General features: G+C 42.9%; 1 long non-coding RNA gene across 1 annotated transcript; it reads left to right on the plus strand.

The window, feature by feature from the left end:
- Window positions 1-507: 507 nt before the first annotated feature.
- LOC309352929 lies at window positions 508-13,385 on the plus strand. The gene is made up of 4 exons (XR_014161490.1): window positions 508-594; window positions 4,758-4,845; window positions 9,909-9,976; window positions 13,114-13,385. It is a non-coding gene; the product is annotated as an uncharacterized lncRNA (long non-coding RNA).
- Window positions 13,386-14,127: the final 742 nt, after the last annotated feature.

Consider the following 14,127-nt stretch of genomic DNA (forward strand, 5'->3'; position numbering starts at 1 on the left):
CCCCCCATAACAGCATGCCAGAATAATAATAAATATAATGATTTTTTATTTATATCCCGCCCTCCCCAGCCGAAGCTGGGCTCAGGGTGGCTAACAACAATAAAATAATACAACATTCTAAAATCATACAGATGACATCAATTTTTTTAGATACAGATGACATCATTTTTTTTTAGTCCCGGTAGGGAATTCCAGGGCTGGAGAGGCGCTGTAATTTAGACAAGCCTACCCAGATGTTTTGAAACTTTGTAGGAGTTTTCATTTGTTCTAGCCTATCTATTGCAGTTCTAACTTTCTGTATGTTTTAAATAACAGTTGTAATTTTTTTCAGTGATAATTTCATTGTTTTATCTTTTCCTTAAACAGCTTTGGGTTTATGAAATTTTTTGAAATAAATAAAATAAGTAGCACTTCTTGTGGCCAGCATTCACTAGACCTCTCTCACACTCATACATTGGGAGAGCTGTTGCCACGGCAATATGTTGAGGCCTTCTAAGGCCTTTTGAAGGCTGTCTGGCCTTATTAGCCCTCTGAGGACCCTCATTTCAAGGACCATAAGCCTATTCTGGAGTTGCTGCTTCCTACAGCGTTGAGGTGGTGAAGGCTGCATTGGAGCACTGTCCTCTAAGCCTGAGTCAGAGAAGGTCACATCCTCTAACCAGTATAGTCCAGAAGAGGGGAGGAAGGTCATCACCTCATATGATGCTCCTTTTCTTCTTGAGGCTGCCTGTGACCCGGATGGAGGATCATGGCCAGAGAAGATGACACAACACCCTGAATAGCATGGGTGCGGCTGTAACTTCAGTGAGCACATAGTGGTCCCCTCATCCCCTTTTGCTTACTTACATTGCAGTTTTCCCTTTGCTTTCAGGACAAGTTTAGCATTATCAGAGTCATCACCTAGCAATTATTCATTATAGGCCAAAATGTTCTCATAAAATACTACTAAAACATCTGCTAGCTAATTCCTGTTAAGAAACTGCATTTTTTTCCCCAAACCACACTCCTTGCTGTGACAGACTCAGGGGTAAAAGAAGGGAAACTGCAAGAGAAATGTCATGAAGAACGGAGCAGATTTATAAACCCCTAAATGTTTTGGCTAGGCCATCATGGGGAAATGTCTTCAGATGATCATCTCAGCACTACAGATAAGGGAATGATATTTTCAAAGCTGGATTGGGAAAGGGGTTGTTTCTCATGACACATGGGACAAAAAAAGAAAATGTAGCCCAATTTAATAGCAGCAAGAGATTAACTCTTAAGGATGCTATGTTTAATTGATTTGTTATATTATTATTATTATTACTATTACTACTACTAAAAAGGTGATTTTGCTTGATCTCTGCAATGATCCCCACAATTTATAAATTACTCCATGTACGTAACTTTTTCACCATTCATAAAACTTGCCCGAAAGCCGCTCTGTGCTGTTGCTTCTATAGTTAGTTGGCGGATTGTGAAAGAGGAATAGCTAGAATCAAACCCATGTTTGGTGTAGCAATAATCTCTAGGAGCTACAGGACAGTGGTGGCTGGAGCCAGAGGAAAACTGTGGATGGCAAAAAAGTGGGCAGAGCAACAGATGTGACCATTCCCTTTCTACAGCATGCTATATTCCACCCATCCACATCTCTCTCTCTCTCTCTCTCTCTCTCTCTCTCTCTCTCTCTCTCTCCCTCTCTCTCTCTCTCCTAGACAAAGCACCAGAGGAAGGTGGGGGAGAGGGGGTAAGGACTGCATAGCATGGTGGAAGCAAAAGATTCAGGCAGCTGGTAACAGGAACTGTCTTTTATTTGCTGGCGGGGCTTTCCTGCTGCTCTTTGTGGCTCGCGGGGCAAGCCTGTAGGGAACACCCAGAGAGACATTTGGTGTTGCTGGTCCCATGCTGTGGAACACTCTTCCCACAGAGATCTCTCAGCAGAGATTTGGCATGCTACTGACTTTCAGGCATCTGTTGAAGACCTTTCTATGCCCAGAGACATAATTTTCCTAAGACAAGCCAGTCATTTTAGCAATTATTGCATATTTTTATGGTATTTTATCTTCTCTATTGTATTTGCATACATTGCTGCACACCATCCCAGTATTTTATATGAGCGGGTAGTTTATAAATATTTTTCATAAATAAATATATAAAAATAAAGGGGTATTGGAGAGACCTTAAAGGCACACAAATGTATGGTGATATGGGAGTCACACCCAGTTAAGTTGTCCCAATAGTGCAAGGACTTCTGCCTGCACAATGGGACACCCTCTCCCTGCACCCCTCACCCAAATCTGTTCCAGAGGATTGGGGGAAGACCCAGCACCAATTAGGGGGGCATAGGGGGTACACTGGGAGAGAAGAGAAGACTCAGCTATACAGGTGCAAATAAAAAGTTGCAAGTGTGTTTTAAGTGCAATATACAATGTGACACTAGATGGCGATGGTGAGCCTTATGGAAAATTCAGTGTATTTTTAAAAATAAATCATTTTCAGAACTTTTTTTATATGTGTGTAGATTCCACATGTGTGTGTGTGTGTGTGTGTTGTTGTTGTTGTTGTTGCACTAACAGGATGACTTCATTGGATGCAACCAATGAGCATTTGCCACACCCCGAGAAAGTGATTTGTTTGGCAGCATTGATTAAATTTATTTATCCATTCATTCATAAACTGAACCTTTTGCCAAAAATGAATTTCAGGGCTGTATGCACAGAAATTTAACATCTATAACAGAATGTTAAAACAACATAAAACATGAAACACAATACAATACAACAGAGAGGAATGAAATTATTCAACTACCTGAACTGGAAGTAGTGTTCCGGTTGGTGAACTTTACCTCGGTCTCCGAACGGAAGCCGAACGGTGGAAGGGCACCGGTGGCAGGAGGCCTCATTAGGGAAAGCACGCCTCAGTTTAAGAACAGCTTTGGTTTAAGAACGGACTTCTGGAACAGATTAAGTTCGTAAACCGAGGTACCACTATATTTGACTTTTAGAAGACATCTGAAGGGATATTTTTAATGTTTGATGTTTGATGATGTTTTTATATCTGTTGGAAGCTGCTCAGAGTGGCTGGGGCAACCCAGCCAGATGGGCATGGTACGAATAATAAAATTATTATTATTATTATCATCATCATCTCACCAGCCATGCAGCTGACAACTGCTTGACATCCTTCCTATTTCTCAGTCCCAGACCAACAGAGCAAGCAGCGGCTTTACTGATTCCCTGGTGGTCCATGTGGACATCTGATGAGTCACAAATTGAGGAGGCCTGAGCTAGGAAGCTCCCCTGACGAGGCCACTGACATCTTTCACCCATCGCTGTGCCTTTGATGCCGGCGTAATCTCGTTAAAATGGAAATATATTAAGGCAGTCCAAACAATTAATTGATCCAAGAAAGATTGTTTCACATTTTGTGTAAATCACAGCTCAAAATTCATTTGAGGAGCACGGCCATATTGTAGACTAAACAGAGCTTGGCGTGGGCCGAGGGGCTAGGGGTGGGTGTTAAAAGTTGATCAGCACTACACATGGTCAGTAATCCTCCACAGAAATGTTAACTCAATTTGTCAGTATTATCTTTATGTCAACAGTAATGCTTAAATATTTACAATAGGCATAGTACTCCGAGGGGTTAGTAATGCAAGATAAATTGGAGAAATGCTAACAAAATGGATGGTACTAATAGAAGCCCTTGGCACTCAATGCACTACCTTTCTCTTTTCTTTTTCTTTTCTTTTCTTTTCTTTTTTTGATGCAAAGGAGATTGCCTAAAGTTGGACTTTATTCTGTTATCATATTTTGCTCGCTGACCCAAAGGTTGCTATTAAGACGATGCAGGATTTCAGGGGATCCTATGGGGTTATCTTTGGTAATCGCACATCAAGTCTATTTGTGGCGCATGCTGAGATTGTTTGCTGCTTTCACTTTGATGAAATGTTACACAAAAGGCAGGCTGCAGTCACCTCTGCACCCCCACCCCCCTGGTCAGATTCTATCATAGTTCCTGCCGGTTCTCTTATGTCACTGCTTAGAGGTACTTTAGCAAGGTATATAGAGGTAAGCACTGCAATTAACTCCAGTGCAGCAAGGGTTCTCAAACGGTGGCTTGTGGACCAGCAGTGGTCTGTGGGGTTCATTCAGATGTTCAATGGCCTGTTTGTGGGTTTCTGGTTGAAGATGGTAGACTATTGCATTAAATATTTGTATTGATTTTAATTGCATTTTAATTGCTTCTTTTATTCTTGCATTGCAAGGGGGGCCTTCAAACTCTATACAGGGTACCTTGGGTTACATATGCTTCAGGTTACATACGCTTCAGGTTACAGACTCTGCTAACCCAGAAATAGTACCTCGGGTTAAGAACTTTGCTTCAGGATGAGAACAGAAATCATGCTCCGTCGGCGTGGCACTGGGGCAACTATCAGCATTCAGGTGAATGAGGAGGCTGCCATTTTTAATTTTAAAAAATGACTACATGAGTCTAGAGTAGGGTAGAACAGAAACCCAGAGAAATACATACAGCGCATCGTCTATGTATATAGACCGTACATTGGTTTCTTCTTTTTGGATGTCCATAGGGCTATGCAACTGTTTGGCTTAGACAATGTGTGTGTGTGCATGCGCACTTGTGTGTGTCCCTGAATGTTCTTTATGTGCTGAAAAGAACTCTAAACTTAGTTGGGTCTATTTCCTTCTTTTTTTGTTTGGGGGGGAAAATTAGATATGTTCCACTACCTTCATTTTTCCCCCACTTTCATCTTCCAGGGAGAATGTGCTTTGTTAGTTCATTAAGGAACCCAGCTGGGATTTGAAAGTTTCTTTGAAGGAAGCACAGAAGCAATGTTTGGAAAAGGTATGAAATCCCATCTTGTCTTTGAGCTGTCACTCACGCTTTGAGTCTTTTGCCCCACATTCTATTAGTCATTCTTGCACTGGACCTGTGATATCCGATTCCTTTTTCTGCGGTTCCCATCCTTTGTCTCCCACTCTATTCTCTTTACAATAACACTATTCAGATAAGGTATGTCTTTGAATTGTCAACTACTACTTTTTCCCCTCCCCAGCCCTTGTAAGGATACCCTTAGTAGTTTGGAGCATACAAAGCCGAGGTCCTTTTTACTGAAATATTACGGATCACTTTCAAAAACGGCACAGCAGAGCATTAGCTGGGAGATTTGTGTGGGTTTCCCCAACCCCCCTTCTTCTTCATAGTTTACCTTGCAAATGATGGAAACCCTTCTTTGATAAACAAAAGAATGAATAGAGCACAGCAACAGATATAGTTGTATTATGGCACTGAAGAGAAAAATGTAGGAGGCTTGGGCTCAGATAAGGCACCTTTCAAATGCCTTTGGTGGCTCATTGCTCATAAATTCGTTCAATGCCAGAAAGTTTAAAGATTTCTAAAGAGAAAGTATCAGAAGCAGCTTTGAACAGTGCAGAATATGAAGGGGGAAATCACATTGGAACACAGGGATAATCTGTGGTGGGGGTTTTTCCCCTGAAGGGAAACCCACTTGCATGCAGTTGTGAACTCTGCTTGTTTTGCAAAAAATAAAAAAATTAAAGTGGCAGCTTAACCATGCACAAAATGAACAGCAGTGATTCAGATCTGCATGTGGAAGACTCACTTTCAAAAGAGGACAAGGATGTTCACCAACACAGGAGCCAGATATATGGAGAAACGTGACTCAAAGAAGTAGGAAGCCCAGGGTTCGCTCTGATTGTTTAGAAATACACAATCGCTTTGAGGTCCTCTCCCCTAGCATGGAAGACGAAGAGCAGACTCCATTTGAAGATCTCTCCCTCATTACAGTCGATCAGGTATATGAAGACGAGCAGCAAAGTCAGTCCTCAGGGAACGTGCAAGTGACCTTGGAACGGACAGCTCACGGAAGAACCCCGACCAAACCTAAGAGGAGGCGTGTAGTGGTGATAGGGGATTCCCTACTGAGGGGAACAGAAGCAGTGATCTGTGGGCCTGACAAGATGTCTCGGGAAGTGTGCTGTCTCCCCGGGGCTAAGATCCAAGATGTAACTGAACGACTGCAAGGAATCATAAAACCCACTGACAAATACCCCTTCCTCTTGGTTCATGTGGGAACCAATGACACTGCAAACAATAGCCTCCAGAAGATCAAAAAAGACTATGAGGCTCTGGGCAGGAAACTGAAGCAATTAAATGCACAAATTGTCATCTCATCTGTCCTCCCAGTTGAACGACGTGGCCCAGGGAGAGAGAGAAAAATAGTGGAAGTGAACAGCTGGCTTCGCAAATGGTGTAAACAGGAACGGTTTGGATTCTTAGATCACGGACTGCAGTTTCTTGAAGATGGACTTCTGGCAAGCGATGGGCTGCACCTCACAATGGTTGGGCGGAATGTTTTTGCCAGAAATCTCAGAAACCTCATCAGGAGGGCTTTAAACTGACTAATGTGGGGGAAGGAGACAGTGCTCCTGAAGGTAGGAGTCTATCAATTGATGAAGATGATCATCCAAATGTCATAGACCGAATGGAGCAAACAGCACGCAGACCTAGTGATGGGAGGAAAAAATCCTTAAATAAGAGACACGGGGGAATGATTAATGGACTTCAATGTCTGTACACTAATGCACAAAGCATGGGTAATAAACAAGATGAGCTTGAGCTCTTGGTACAGCAAACTAAATATGACATAATAGGCATCACTGAAACCTGGTGGGATAAGTCCCACGACTGGAATGTAATAATGGAGGGATACAATCTATTTCAGAGAAACAGACCAGACAAGAAAGGAGGAGGAGTGGTGTTATATGTCAGGGATGTGTATACCTGTGAAGAGATCCAAGATTTAGAACCTCAAAGCCAAAGTGAGAGCATTTGGGTCAAAATTAAGGGAGAGATGAATAACAGGGACCTCATTGTGGGAGTTTACTATAGATCCCCAAGCCAAACGGAGGACATAGATGATGCCTTCCTGGAACAGATGGCCAAGCATGCAAAAGGAAGGGAGATAGTAGTAATGGGGGACTTCAATTACCCGGATATTTGCTGGATGTCAAACACAGCCAAGAGCATAAGGTCAAACAGATTCCTCACTGGCCTTGCAGACAACTTCATTGTCCAGAAAGTAGGAGAAGCAACAAGAGGAACAGCCATTTTAGATCTGGTCCTAACCAATGTTGATGACCTGGTTAGTGGGGTAGAAGTGGAAGGATCATTAGGCGCGAGTGATCATGCTCTTCTGAAGTTTACTATACAGCGGAAAGGAGCAGCCAAGCATACTAGGACTCAATTTCTTGACTTTAAGAAAGCCGACTTCATAAAACTTAGGAAAGTGCTGGGTGAGATCCCATGGACAGTAATACTAAAAGGAAAGGGAGTTCATGATGGCTGGGAGTTTGTTAAGAGGGAGATAGTAAAAGCACAACTTCAGGCAATACCAATGAGACGGAAACATGGAAGGTGCCTAAAGAAGCCAGGGTGGCTATATAAAGAACTTTTAACTGAGTTAAGATTAAAAAAGGATGTGTACAAAAAATGGAAAAGGGGGGAAACCACCAAAGAGGAATTCAAACAAATAGCCAGCACGTGTAGACACAAAGTCAGAAAAGCTAAAGCACAGAATGAACTCAGGCTTGCTAGAGAGGTTAAAAGCAACAAAAAAGCCTTTTATGGGTATGTTCGTAGCAAAAGGAAGAACAAAGAAACAGTGGGGTCACTCAGAGGAGAAGATGGTGAAATGCAAACAGGGGATACAGAAAGGGCTGAACTCCTCAATGCCTTCTTTGCCTCAGTCTTCTCCGATAAAGAAAACAATGCCCGACCTGAAGAATTTGAAGCAAATGATTCAGCAGAGGAAACACAGCCCAGAATAACTAAGGAGATAGTACAAGAATACTTGGCTAGTTTAGATGTATTCAAGTCTCCAGGGCCAGATGAACTGCATCCAAGAGTATTAAAAGAACTGGCAGGTGTGATCTCAGAACCACTGGCAATCATCTTTGAGAATTCCTGGAGAACAGGCGAAGTCCCGGCAGACTGGAGGAGGGCAAATGTTGTCCCTATTTTCAAAAAGGGGAAAAGAGAGGACCCAAATAATTACCGCCCAGTCAGTCTGACATCAATACCAGGGAAGATTCTGGAGCAGATCATTAAGCAAACAGTCTGTGAGCACCTAGAAAGGAATACTGTGATCACCAATAGTCAGCATGGATTTCTAAAAAATAAGTCGTGTCAGACTAACCTGATCTCGTTTTTTGACAGAATTACAAGCTTGGTAGATGAAGGGAACGCAGTGGATGTAGTCTACCTTGATTTCAGCAAGGCATTTGACAAGGTGCCCCATGATATTCTTGTAAAGAAGCTGGTAAAATGCGGACTTGACTATGCTACCACTCAGTGGATTTGTAACTGGCTGACTGACCGAACCCAAAGGGTGCTCATCAATGGTTCCTCTTCATCCTGAAGAAGAGTGACTAGTGGGTTGCCACAGGGTTCTGTCTTGGGCCCGGTCTTATTCAACATCTTTATCAACGACTTGGATGATGGACTCAAGGGCATCCTGATCAAATTTGCAGATGACACCAAACTGGGAGGGGTGGCTAACACCCCAGAGGACAGGATCACACTTCAAAACGACCTTGACAGATTAGAGAACTGGGCCAAAACAAACAAGATGAATTTTAACAGGGAGAAATGTAAAGTATTGCACTTGGGCAAAAAAAAATGAGAGGCACAAATACAAGATGGGTGACACCTGGCTTGAGAGCAGTACATGTGAAAAGGATCTAGGAGTCTTGGTTGACCGCAAACTTGACATGAGCCAACAGTGTGACGTGGCAGCTAAAAAAGCCAATGCAATTCTGGGCTGCATCAATAGGAGTATAGCATCTAGATCAAGGGAAGTAATAGTGCCACTGTATTCTGCTCTGGTCAGACCTCACCTGGAGTACTGTGTCCAGTTCTGGGCACCACAGTTCAAGAAGGACACTGACAAACTGGAACGTGTCCAGAGGAGGGCAACCAAAATGGTCAAAGGCCTGGAAACGATGCCTTATGAGGAACGGCTAAGGGAGCTGGGCATGTTTAGCCTGGAGAAGAGGAGGTTAAGGGGTGATATGATAGCCATGTTCAAATATATAAAAGGATGTCACATAGAGGAGGGAGAAAGGTTGTTTTCTGCTGCTCCAGAGAAGCAGACACGGAGCAATGGATCCAAACTACAAGAGAAAAGATTCCACCTAAACATTAGGAAGAACTTCCTGACAGTAAGAGCTGTTCGACAGTGGAATTTGCTGCCAAGGAGTGTGGTGGAGTCTCCTTCTTTGGAGGTCTTTAAGCAGAGGCTTGACAACCATATGTCAGGAGTACTCTGATGGTGTTTCCTGCTTGGCAGGGGGTTGGACTCGATGGCCCTTGTGGTCTCTTCCAACTCTATGATTCTATGATTCTATGATTCTATGTAAATCATAAACTTTTCCCATTCTTTTTTTAAAGTTCTTGTCTTCTTGATTTCTGAGCTTCCCCGTTAATCTTGCCGTTTCAACATAGTCCATCAGCTTGATTTGCCATTCTTCTCTAGTCGGGGTTTATGATTTACTTAAGAGACCTCTGCAAGCAAGTTAAAACATTGGCAGGATTTTAACCACACTTGTAACAGAAAGTATGGATAATTTAGAAGGATAAAAATTTGGATAAATATTGATATGCAGTTGTAAATATTATCATTAGGACCCATGGAAGGGATGGGGGGAGTCAGGAGATTCAAAGTAATCTCGATATTTGGACTTTGAATTGTTGTTAGTAATTTGTTTATATTATTTAAAATCAAATAAAAATATTATATAAACAAAAGGGAACAAGGATGTACTGTCAAACTATTCTCTGCAAGTGATGTAAAATAGTGACTCACACCATGGTTTAAGAAATTGCAGGACAATAAAGAGCACTGACCAAAAAAGAAAAAAGAAATTGCAGGAAATGGTATCAAAGTGAACAGCAGGTATCTGCTACTCTTATTATTTGAAAATGGTAAAAGCATAATCAGGCCCTCGTTTAATATCCCATTGACCGCCTTAATACTGCTACATATCAGATGCATGGACTGACATAGATTGGTGGAATTTTGGCTTTCAGCACCTTTCCCATTCTGCACGGGTGAGGGATCTATTAGGATGGTCTGCCCTCAGAGGCTGATGGATCCAATAGATTTCCAGGTGGCTGATATGACTGGCACTCCTGTCGAAACCCTGGCCAACCTCTGGAACATCCAAATGGCTCAGGATCTGATTGCCCTTTCCAGCTGCATCGGGGCAGGTTATTTGGTCTTCTGTTCTTGTCCACATGGTGACAGAATGAAGGCAGAAGCATTGCCCTCACTCTGATTTGGATTCACACCTCATCCTGTATCAGAACCTCATGGTCAAGTATCATCATGATGAACACAAAGCAGAATGGCAAAATGCTTCCTTTTCTGTATCGGAAGGGCATCTGTTAAGTTGAAAGGGTTGTTTAAAAGTACACATCTAATCATACCTTGCGGGCACAGGAAATCCAACATACTGCTACTTGGTCTTGCCCATTCAGTTCAATGCCCTCACTCTGATTTGGCTTCAGACATCATCATTTGGCCAAATCTCATTAGCTATATAGCATGTTCAGGAAACCAAATCAGAATGAGGGAAATGTTCCCTTCCCCCCCCATCTGCCATCACGTGGAGAGGGGGGGGAGAGAATGACAGCCTAAAGTAGCAAGTAGTCCCCTAAAAAATCACTCAAAGGGAGGGAGCATTCATCAAAGCCTATGAACAAGATGGTGAAAGGAGGGGGCATTTCAGGTCAGGCCTAGCTGCACATGCCAGCCAGCTCCATGCTTTCAACCAAGTTAATGGCCTGTTGGAAACACCATCGCACCCTAATGGCTTTGAACTCAGCCGCAACACACCTACTTGAGAGGAAGGAGACTCAAACACCTCCATTGGAAAGCTATGCTCAGAACTGTTCACTATCTCAAAAGATGTTTCGCTTCATGCATGTGGGGAATGGAAGCCGCTGAGATCCTTCAATAATAGCAAGCCGCTAAAATCCATTAAAACTGTCCGTGCTTTTTGCCTAGCCAGGATCCCAGCAGGAAATCGCTTCTTGGCTTCACTTGTAGCCTATGGCAAAGTTCCCATTGACTTCTGTAGGGCAACGATTTCACCCACAGCAATGTTTACTTGCAGATAAGGAGGCCCAGCTGAAAACCTGGCGCTCAGGACACATTTTTACTCATTTGTGATAATGGGGGAGAACGAGATGGGGGAGTGAAGAATTAGTTCCCTTGGCTTGCACCGCATCATACCCCCCTGACCGCTTGCAAGATAACCGATCTCAAACCTTAGTAAACCTGAGATGCAAAAAATGGAGTTCCATTTTCTTGTTCTGGCACTTACTCCCAAGGAGGCTCCAGAAGTAGCTGTTGGCTGTGACTCAATCTTTATGTTTAGATGTGTCACATATTTGGCCGGTTATGTGATCCATCTTTGCTGCTTTGCACTCTTAAAAAGTTTTTTTTCCCAGCCTCTATGGATTTTTAATATTTGTAAATGAGGTGCCAGTTGACTCCCCATAAACTTGCAACACAGCTCATTTTCTTATTTCAATAGCCAGCATGTGCAGCTTTGACGATCTCCCAAATGGATTGTGCATGAAAATAATCCAGTGTTCCCCTATAAGATGCTAGTTACTTATAAACAGAGACTTGTGGGGGGGAGGATCTCATTTCCATTAGTGGTGTTAGCTATAGTATATGCATTTTCTCAATATGGAATAAGAGCATAAACACTTAAGAAAAGCCTTCTGGATCAGGCCAGTGGACCACCTAGTGCAGTGTTTCCCAACCTTGGGCCTCCAGCTGTTTTTGAACTACAATTCCCATCATCCCTGACCACTGGTCTTGCTAGCTAGGGATGATGGGAGTTGTAGGCCAAAAACATCTGGAGGCCCAAGGTTGGGAAACACTGACCTAGTGCAACATCTTGTTCTCACAATGGCCATCCAGATGCTTGCAAGAAGAACCTGAGAACGACAACACTTTTTCAAGCGTTCCCCAGCATACTGCCTCTAACAGTGGAGGTAAGTAAAGGTAAAGGTACCCCTGCCCGTATGGGCCAGTCTTGACAGACTCTGGGGTTGGTGCGCCCATCTCACTCAAGAGGCCGGGGGCCAGCGCTGTCCGAAGACACTTCCGGGTCACGTGGCCAGCGTGACAAGCTGCATCTGGCGAGCCAGCGCAGCACACGGAAATCCCGTTTACCTTCCCGCCAGTAAGCGGTCCCTATTTATCTACTTGCACCCAGGGGTGCTTTCGAACTGCTAGGTTGGCAGGCGAACAGTGGAGGTAGAACATAGTAATTCTGAAGCAATGGAGCATTTCACAGAGAAATTAGGCAGAAAGTAGCCTGCCAACTGGAGCTTTATCCAATTACACATGTAGACAAGGGATGGGGAACCTGTGTCCCACCACGTGTTGTTGGACTCCAGTGCCTATCACCCTGAGCCAGCGTGGTCAATAATCAGAGAAGATAGGAAAGATAGTCCAACAACATCTGGAGAATCACATATCTTGTAGACTTTGGGGCCTAACCACTGCATGCTGGAAAAACATCCCACAGATGCCACTTCCAGCCTGAATACAGGGCTAGATCAACATAGCGTTTAACCTGACATGAGGCAACTTAATAACCTAATGCTTTACTGGGTTCCCCCACAATGCAGCCAAGAAGTCAACTTTAAACTGCTCATGGATTCACAGATAATCTATTCACATGAACAGTGTGATGTTGTGAAGGCCTCTGGCTCTTTAGAATGGTCTGCCTGAACAATACCTATAGCTAAAAAAAAATGACAGGAATAACCCAGAATTTGTGGAAAGGGGGTTTCAATAGGCATAGGAGCTGTGAAATCACCTGACATTTTGGGCTGTTCCTTCACGGTCAGGGGAAAGTAGCTGGGTTTCTTTTTCTCAGAAGGGCTGCACTCTTGCAGGAGATCCCAACACTTGAGTTTTCACTGATGGTGTGACTCGAATAGACCATGAATTGAGGGCTGCACAATTGATTTGGGAGTTTTTAAAGGTCTCTGCTTCCTTCTTTTCAGATGACAGTGCTTTCCTATGCCTGACCCAAGCTGAAAAGTGCCACTCTCTCCATGTTAATAAATGTACTGGATATTCAAAAAATACATCAAAAACACACTTTTCAAGTGTTGCCTCAATGTCAGACGTGTCCTCCAGATGTTGTTAGACTCCAGCACACATCATCCCTGACTCACATCATCCCATGCTGGCCATTATATGTGTAATAATATGTATAAAATTATACATATATAAAATTCAATGTATAATAATTCAAATAATACTGTACAAAATATATGAGAATTGTTTGTATTTTTTAGCTGAACCCCGGAAGAGGGGGCTGCTTCTCATTGGGATTAGGTGAGATGGGAATTAGAAAAGAGATGTATAAATAAAGCAGAGCATCAAGATTGCCAGAAAATCCCACCCCTACTTCTAAGTGTTTTACTACATCTGTACAACAACAGCCATGCTTTTGACATCTGGGTGCAAAGGCCATTGGCATCACAGGAAAACTCTGCCCACAATAACCAGATTATCTTTTTATTTTCTTTTTTTTTAAAAAAAAGCCATACCACTTCATGAGCATTATTTGAAGTATAACTTTATTTAATCAGCTCTAATCAGAATAAGTTTCAGCCAAGGGGAAATGGAATTGGCTGCTAATAATGAACCGCATGAGTGATAGCACCAGAAAGTCAACTACAGATAGAGAGGGCACAGCTCATCCTCTGCCAGGAAATGAAGAGGAGTATATTAATCTCAGTGGTAGATTTGGGAAACTGTTTTAAGATTAGCTCCCTAGGTAAGCTATTTATGTGTCTCCTGGATGCCTTGAGGATCTAGTTGCAGATCATTCATTTGCTCAGCTTTGGTGATAACAGAAGAGAATCAGATACGGGTGGTGTTAAGAAATAGAACTATACTATTTCATCATCAGGGGGCATGGAGGACTTAAGGCCTATACTATTCCAGTCCTTGCTGTGCTCCTAACCATAGAGAGAGCCTAGAAATTGTAAAAAAAGGAAGAGTCTACG

Source organism: Podarcis erhardii (genome assembly GCF_964252035.2).
Source record: "Podarcis erhardii genome assembly, chromosome: 11".
NCBI lineage: Eukaryota > Metazoa > Chordata > Lepidosauria > Squamata > Lacertidae > Podarcis > Podarcis erhardii.